The 9,057-nt window shown below is 30.8% G+C and overlaps 2 long non-coding RNA genes across 2 annotated transcripts; one reads left to right on the plus strand and one right to left on the minus strand.

The window, feature by feature from the left end:
- Nucleotides 1–4,337: 4,337 nt before the first annotated feature.
- On the minus strand, nt 4,338–6,264 carry LOC113786608 (uncharacterized). Its single transcript, XR_003472876.2, has 3 exons — nt 5,752–6,264; nt 4,672–5,320; nt 4,338–4,586 (listed from the first exon to the last, which is right to left on the minus strand). It is a non-coding gene; the product is annotated as an uncharacterized lncRNA (long non-coding RNA).
- Nucleotides 6,265–6,794: 530 nt separating this feature from the next.
- Nucleotides 6,795–8,214, plus strand: LOC113786588 (uncharacterized). Its single transcript, XR_012163301.1, has 2 exons — nt 6,795–6,919; nt 7,833–8,214. It is a non-coding gene; the product is annotated as an uncharacterized lncRNA (long non-coding RNA).
- Nucleotides 8,215–9,057: the final 843 nt, after the last annotated feature.

Below are 9,057 nucleotides of genomic sequence, written 5' to 3' on the forward strand. Positions count from 1 at the left end.
TTGGAGCATAAATGAATATTGATCTAATAACTGGAATATTAATTTTGCAAATAAATGAATAAATAATATTTTAGTAAATTGCATTACATTCTTTTACAAAAAAAAAAAATATCAAGTCATTTTCTGACGCATCTTCAAATTATTACATGATGAACTACTTCTAAAAAAATTATAGTTATTTCTAAAAGAAAACTAATAATTTTAAGTAATTTTTGGATCAAAAAATTTGGGGCGTTACACTCTCAGTTTTGACTTAGGTTTTTTACCAGTCAATAACAGACGCACAAGAATAGTGATTAGGGTTTTGACCAACAAAACTGAAGCGCAAATTTGGGGGGCAAGGAACTAACTGGATCAGATGTTGAATGTTGACTCAGTGGAGAGTAATTATGTAATTAACATATCAATTAGAGATAACAGTGCAAGCATTTATTCAATTAAATAAATAATTAATTTTCATATGCTAAAAAATAATACACCACGTAGCCAAAGCCCAAGGCCAAGCACAGGTGGACATGAGACGGCGCGCACGCGCTTATGGTGGTCAATTTTACTTACAAAATTTGGGTACCCCATGGGGAACAACCCAAATACCATACTTCCACCTTATATACCCTACTAGTGTGTGATATCCCTCATATGTGGAATTTCCTTATTTTTGAATTCACAACAACACTAGCTCTCTTAAATGTCATCATTATTTCCAACAAACTTCAATTAAAATCATCATCATTTCGAACAATCCCCACTTGAATTTAAAAAAAAAGGTTTTTGAAATAGCGTCAAACGTTTCTATAAGATTGTGCATAAACAAAGGCGTCTCTTGACTTGAACATTTGTATAGCAAGTAAGATTCAAATTCAACAAAAGTGACTCGTAGTTTTGAACTCTATCTCTGACATCAAACCCACACATAATCGTTTCATTTGGGTGTATTCTCAAAATCACGTGCATTTATGGTCATGCACGTGTATCCCAATAGAGTGAACGCTCTACGAATTCTATCTCGAAATTACATAGGAAGCAGTCCCACTTCCACATTCACATAGGTGAGTCTATCAAGAGTACTCCTGTAGCTAGATGCTCCACTCCACATAGAGTATAAATCTAATTAAGAGTTTTTATTATCTCATCCTTTTATCGCTTCAGGAATCATGCTTCTTTCATATGTAATATAGCATGTTTATTTCTTATCACTATGACTTGTTATTGCCTATTAACATAATTCTTGAGATCTCTAGTCTTTTAGGTCGGGTTACCATCATAAGTGACTCATTGATCTATAGGCAATAGTTCCATCCTTTTGGATGTATTTAGGACTTTCTCTCTAGCTAATCTTTTCATCAAATGATCTGCTAAATTATCATCAGTGCGTACATGATTCACAATAATAGCTCCTTTAAAAACTAATTATCTAACGGTGTTGTGCTTACGACATATTTGTTGTCTCTTACCATTGTAATAACGATTCTCAATTTTTGCAATATATGTGGTACTATCGCAGTGGATCAACACAGTTGACAGAGGTTTTCCCACAAAGGGATCTCTGCTAGCAAGTACCTCAACCAACTTACTTCTTCACTAACAATAGCTAGTGCTATCATTTTAGACTCCATAGTCGACTGAGCCAATATCGTCTTTTTCTTAGATTTTCATGATACAGCACCACCGACTATACTGAAAATATAGCCACTAGTCGCTTTGGAGTCATCTGATAAAGCGTTCCAATCAGCATCGATGTATCCTTCAAGGACGACAGAAAATATTTGATAATGTAATCTGAGACTCATGGTCCTTTTAAGCTATCTCATGAATCTTTCGATAGCGTGCCAATGCTCCATACTAGGTCTAATAGTAAACCCGCACAACAATCCCATGATGTAGGCAATGCCAGATCTAGTACAATCACTGGCATACCTAAGGCTGCCAATGATGCTCGCATATTCAGTTTGTCTAACACTTTCACCAGTTTTCTTGAAAAGTTTCACACTTGGATCATATGGGGTGCAAGCTGGTTTATAGTCAAAGTAATTATATTTCTTTAGGATCTTTTCAACATAGTGAGATTGATCCAAAGAAATTCCCTTTTTGACCTAGTAATTTTGATTCCAAGGATTACATTTGCTTCTTAGAGGTCTTTTATTTACTCAACAAAGATTTAACATTATTTAGGCATGAATCTTTGAACCAAATATGAGTAAGTCGTCTTCATAGATACACATGATAGTGCAAATGCCACTTTCAAATTTGTAATAAATACATTTGTCACTTTCATTCACTTTAAACTCATTCAATATAATCAAGTTATCAAATTTTTGATGTCATTGCTTATGAGCTTGTTTAAGACCATAAAAAGACTTATCTAACTTACAGACCTTGTCTTCTTGCCCATAAATTACAAAACATTCAGGTTGTTCCATATAGCTTTCTTATTCTGGGTCACCATTTAAAAAATGGTCTTTTAACATCCATTTGGTGTATCACCAAGTTATGAATTGTCGCAAGTGATATGAGCACCTTAATGGATGTTATTCTAGTGAGTGGTGAAAAAGTGTCAAAGAAATCTATATTTTCTCTTTGTCTAAAACCTTTGGCTACAAGGTGTGTCTTGTATTTATCAACAGTTCCATCGGGTTTTAGTTTCTTTTTCAAGATCCATTTGCAACCTATTGGTTTGCAACCAGTAGGCAAGTCTACTAAATGTCAGGTCTTGTTAGACTCTAGAGAATCCATTTCATCGTTTATTTCTTTTTGCTATAAATATGCATCCAACGATGACAAAACTTCTTTTAGATTTGCAGGATCCTCTTTTAAGTTATAGGCCATATATTCGGGTCCATAATCTTTAACAACTTTAACTCTTTTACTTCTTCGAATTTCTATGTCGCCTTGGTTGTTGCTTTTAGTGCTTCTTATTAGAGGAATTTGACTTGATTTGAAAGGGATTTTATTTTCATAGAAGTCAACATCATTTGATTCTATGATTACTTTCGCATTTAGGTCGTAGAACCTATACACTTCATTGTTCACTGCGTACCCAATGAATACACATTCACAGGCTCTACTTGAGAGTTTAATTCGCTTGGGATCGGAGATTCTAACATAAGTCAAACAACCCCATGCTCGAGGATAAGACAAGTTAGGTTGTCATTTCTTCATTATCTCATAAGGAGATGTTTTGTTTTTAGATTTAGGTACTCTATTCAAAACATAGCAAGCAGTTTGACTTTAATTTCTCCCCACCAGTGAGATGCAGCACCAAAGTTAAGCATAGTAGCTACAACTAGTTCAGTAAAAGTTTTATTCTTTCTTTCAGCTTTACCATTCATTTTAGGTGAATATGGTGCAGTAGTTTCATGTATAATTTCTTGGGTTTTATAAAACTCATTAAATAAACTAGAATCATACTTTTTTCCTCTATCACTATGTAACCTCTTAATCTTTTTACTAAATTGATTTTCAATTTCAGTTACAAATATCTTAAACATGTCAAGCGCTTCACTTTCATTTTTCATTAGATATACAAAAGTGTAATTAGAGCAATCGTCAATAAAAGTGATGAAATGGTGTTTTCCATTTCTAGTTAATGTCCCATCAATAAAAGTGATGAAATAGCGTTATCTAACTATTGTTTTATGTGAACTCTTAGTTATTTTAATTTGACTACAAAAATCACATTTTTCAAAATCCTTTAAGGATAACTTCAGAATTAAACCTAGGTTACTTAAGTTTAAAATTACGCGTTTGTTCATACAACAAAGTCTAGCATGTCAAATATTAAAATCGCACAACATGTAAGCAGAAGGAGACATTTTATTGATTTCAACATTCAATTTAAACATGCCATCAGTGGTGTACCATTTCCCAACAAAAATATCATTTTTAAAAATGGTGTACAAATCTGCTCTATAGATTGAGTAAACTCTGCCTTATTGAGAAGAAACCCATAAACTAGATTCTTCCTTATTTCTGGAGTGTGCATGACATCCTTCATAATTAAGGTATTTCCAGAGGTGAATATTAGTTCCACATCTCCAATACCAGCAACATTAGTGGTGTGGGAATCTCCCAACAACATTTTCGTATCTTCAACAGCAGTGTATGTTTTAAACATAGCACGATCATAACAGACATGGCGTGAGGCACCAATGTCTATCCACCATCCGTCTGATCCACCAACAAGGTTGATCCCAATTATCTTAGCAATGAATTGCTCTTCTGTCAGGTTAGCCTGATTAGAATGGCCAGACTTGTTTCTATACTTGCGTGTTATATGACCCTCTTTCCCACAATGAAAACAGAGAAAATGTGGGAGAAGGCCATTTCTATGAGGTAAGAGTCATTTCCAAGAGGTGGTTTCTGCCTTATAATTGGGACCCTAGGATGGTTCCCATTCTTGTTGCTGGTTTTTAAAGTGCGGTTCTGATTCTTTAGTTGTTTGTCGTTTGGATTCAAAACTACTCCAATGAATTTCTTTTTCTTGTTATTTGCCACAAGAAGAACTTCATCTTTCTGGTCTTGCTTTCGGGATTCCTCCTCATTTCTAAGACGGATTATCAGATTTTCTAGAGAGTTTTGTTTTATGCCTGAGAGAATTTTTAAAAAATTTCTAAGCAGGGGGCAGTTTGTCAATAATAACAACAATTTGAAATTGTTCATCTAGGGACATACCTTTAGAGATAATCTCTTGAGCAATTTTCTGGATTTCATGAGACATTAATAGATGCACATGACTAGTAATTAGGGTTTTGACCAATAAAACTTAAGCGCAAAGTTGGGGGGCAAGGAACTGGATCAGATGTTGAATGTTGACTCAGTGGAGAGTAATTATGTAATTAACATATCAATTAGAGATAAAAGTGCAAGCATTTATTCAATTAAATAAATAATTAATTTTCATATGCTAAAAAATAGCCAAAGTCAAGGCCTAGGCCAGGCCCAGGCCCGGCCGGACGGCAGCACGCGTGTGTGGTGGTCAATTTTGCTTGCATTCTCCTTTCTTTACAAGATTGGGGTATCCCTTGGAGCACACCCAAAGTACCATACCTCCACCTTATACACCCTACTAGTGTGTGATATCCCTCTTATGTGGGATCTCTTTATTTTTCAATTCACAACAACACTAACTCTCATAAATGTCATCATTATTTCCAACAAACTTTTATTAAAATCATCATCATTTCCAACAACTTCATTAAAATGACTTTCAAAATACCAAGTGTTATCACCATAATCATTTATAGCCAGAAAATGGTTGAAGAGACTCATCAGAGCGTTTGAAATATAGTTGTTGTAAATTTAGCACAGCTGGAGACAACACCTATGAAAATTAATAATAACAATAGAAATTCAGTAAGCCAAAACAATCAAGCAACAAAAGACATTTTTAGAAACAAATTACAAGCCAAAATGGCCGTTAATTTTTCTATCCTAATGCTATTGTAGAACTCAACACCAAGAGACACTCTAATCCAAATCAACACACATGCAATTACATATGTTCCTCTGTTTTGCACCAATATAAATTCTTGTGTTTTGCTTAATTCATTCTCTTCTTTAATCATCTTTAATTATATTCATCCTTTTCTCAATCAATTACATATATTATTCCAACATTTAATTCCATCGAAACATAAAAATAGTACAAATTTCTACATGCACAAAACAGTTCTAAAAGCAAAATCCAGAGAGAATATTTTACAATAACTTCTATGCACATCAAAGACTTAGAAATTGTGAGGAATTAAATACCTTAAGGATGACTTGAGAGTTGAACCAGACTTGATCAATATAAGGAATGAGGGAATGGAGAATAAAGGTTGGTAGTGATTGTTGTTTTCTACGACGAAGTTAAGGGGAAAAAAAAGTAGAATTCACAAGGGTTCGTGATTTTTGGATTCACAGAGAGGGTTTTGGGTTCATAGAGAAGAACAACGCTTTTGTAGATGGAATGGGTGTGCAAGCTAAGGTTCGCACCAAAGAATTGAAGATGGTGAAATGGGTTTACAAGGGTTTTAGGCAGCCTAAGAAATCGAACAAGGACGATTTGTTTTTGTTATCACAAAGTATAACTTAATGGTTTGAAGTTTTCTGCATGCTTATCCCTATGACAACGCTTTGTAATACATTTGACATCACTTTTAGAAGAAAGTGCTTTAAAAGACATTGTTATTAATAATTGTTCATATTGATGATACTATTTTTAGAAGAAAAAAAAACACTTTAAAAGACATTCACATAAAAAAGTGTTGTCTAAGACTTTGTGTTTTTAAAATAAAATATTAGTACTTTTACTTAACAAGTGTTTTTAAATATACGCTATAAAATCTAGATTTTGGTGTAGTGATCATATCTTATTTTGTCTCTCTAGTTAAAAAATTTATCACAAATATAAGTTGAGTTAGAAATAAAAAAAATATGATAAAAAATTACTTAAATATAAGCAAAATATTGTTTATATTTTTTGGACTCAAATATAAATAAATTATATATATATATATATATATATATTGGTTTCTCATACCTCCACTAGAGTTAATATTATCCGCGTTAAATTTAAATATAGATATCTCTCTTAATAAAGATTCGAACTCCAATTTACCACATCTAAATAATTTAATAATTTAGCCGTTTCGTTTTCAATTGTCCTTTTTATATTAATATTTACATCTCTTTTAGAAGTTGCTTGGGCCAAGATTTTGTCTTATTTTAATTTAAAACTCAACTCTTGGCCCAATACAAATGACATCTTCTTGCCATATATATATAGACTACAACAGTATTATTTATCAACCATTGCATTGTAATTTGTCAAGAAGTGACATGGCTTGCTCAAAATCATATATGTTTCTTGGTCTTCTTCTTATTCTGTCTTCTCAAGTTTTAGCTGATATTCAGTTTCCACCTCCTCCTACTCTTGGTGAGTCATGCTAGCATATAATTTATTTTTGTAAGTCAAATGCATATATTCAAATAATTTTTTGTATATGTACTATCATGTTCAATAAGTTTTCCATCTGCGTTTAGTCGTATTTCAGTATTATGTCATATTGTTAATTCCTAGCATATATTTATGTATATCTATCTCTATAGAAAGTATGATTACATGCATGAGTTTCATTTGCATATACAGATATGGAGTAAAAAAAAAAAATTACTAGGTTGATAAATCATCAACAATCATATAAGTAGTTTTATAAATAGTTATAGTAAAAGTTAAAATATTATTAATAATATAAACAATTGTGATAGATCGATAGTGTAAAGACATTTTTTATCAACGATGAATATAAATTAAATTTTAGATATATAATTACTAATTTTTACAATAACACGCGTACTAATTAAACTTTTTAAAGTTATATAATTTTAATTTAGGACCTAAAAATTTTGATATATAATTTAGTTTATATTTTATTAAATTAATGTAATGAATTTGGTATATTATTTCTTTTGCAAGTAAAATTATCTTTTGAAGTTCTAAGTTTTACTATTTCTAGAAGCTTTTTATATTCTTACCCTACAAATTAAAACATTGTTGTTTTTATTTTTTTACATCAACTTATTAGGTCACATGGTGTGATCTTCTTAAGTTATGTATGATATCAAAAATGAAAAACAATTATTTTTTAATTTGTATGGATTGAATTCAAATAAAAAATCTACAAAAACTATAATTACATACACTGAAGTCTCATATTTAAATCTCAGACCTTTTAAGTTGAAAACAAAGACCACACTTTTTTGTGTGTGAATAATTTAGATAACCATACTCATAAGTTATGTGTTTATATAATTTGTTGATATAATGCATTCTCCATCAATTTTGGTAGACTCAAGGATCAAAGTGGGTAGCTGTGGTGGCGCAACGCATGAAGTGATTCTTACAGAAGCTGAAGTTAATTGGATAAAGAACAATGCTGCTAAAACTATTCCTCAAAACCACTTATTGGATGAAGATAAAGTTTTCAAGAGTGATCAAGAAGATAAAGTTTCTAATCAGAAAGATAAAATTATAAATTAAGAATTCCAAATGTGATAAACCACAAGATGTAATTTCCTAAATAAAATAATCAAATGTGATGAAGAATATTAAATATATATATTAATATGCAATATGCAATATATATATTAATATGCAATATGCAATCAATAAATATCAATAATCAATATTATATCGATAATCAATAATATCTATATCTATGTTTATATCTATATATTTATATAAATACAAATGCAATGAAAATTATATTAATTGATTACGTTATTGACAATAATTAACAATATGACTCTATTAAAAAAAAAAGGTAGACATGTCATCTTATGCTTAACACAATAACAAATATAATAGTTAATTCAAAAAATCTATATCAAGTTGTTTTATTCTTGGTCATCTAATTTTCCAATTAAAAAAATTAAAAAATTAATTGTTGATTATTCCAAATATATTCAAAATTAATTGCTGACTATTCCCTTATACACATAATTTGTAATATCAACAAATTAATAACAAATCATACGCTATAATTGTGTATTTAGATAGATGATTGAAACAATATTTTTTTTTTTATATTTAGTTTGATCATATAATAAATAAATTATTTAGTCACAAGTGATTACAAAAAATACACATACGCACTCTTCTAGAAAAGAGTTGTTAAAGGGGAAAAAAAAAATATATGGTGGGAGAATCACCTACATCTTTAATAAGGCTAAGCTGTCAGACATTAAACTTGGAGGATTAGCAACAACTAAATTTTTAAATTTCTTAAGCTTTAAAGTTAAAAAAGTTATGTTCTTTGCTAAAAGGAACATAGTATTTTCTTATTTGTGTTTTTATTATTTGTTCTCTTTTGTGTGTTATAATGTTTTGGTGTTTTATGATTTTGCATTTTTTTCTTCCCTATTCCTTTGTTTTCCTCCCTACTCTAATCCATTTTTTTGCCTTAAAATCCATTTCTTTTATACCTCTAATCCATTTTTTTGCCTTAATTTATGAGGTTCAAATGTTTTGATACCATGAAGAATGACAATATGAAATTCCAACTGCAAGATTAT

This window comes from Cicer arietinum, chromosome 5 (genome assembly GCF_000331145.2).
Source record: "Cicer arietinum cultivar CDC Frontier isolate Library 1 chromosome 5, Cicar.CDCFrontier_v2.0, whole genome shotgun sequence".
Taxonomy (NCBI): domain Eukaryota; kingdom Viridiplantae; phylum Streptophyta; class Magnoliopsida; order Fabales; family Fabaceae; genus Cicer; species Cicer arietinum.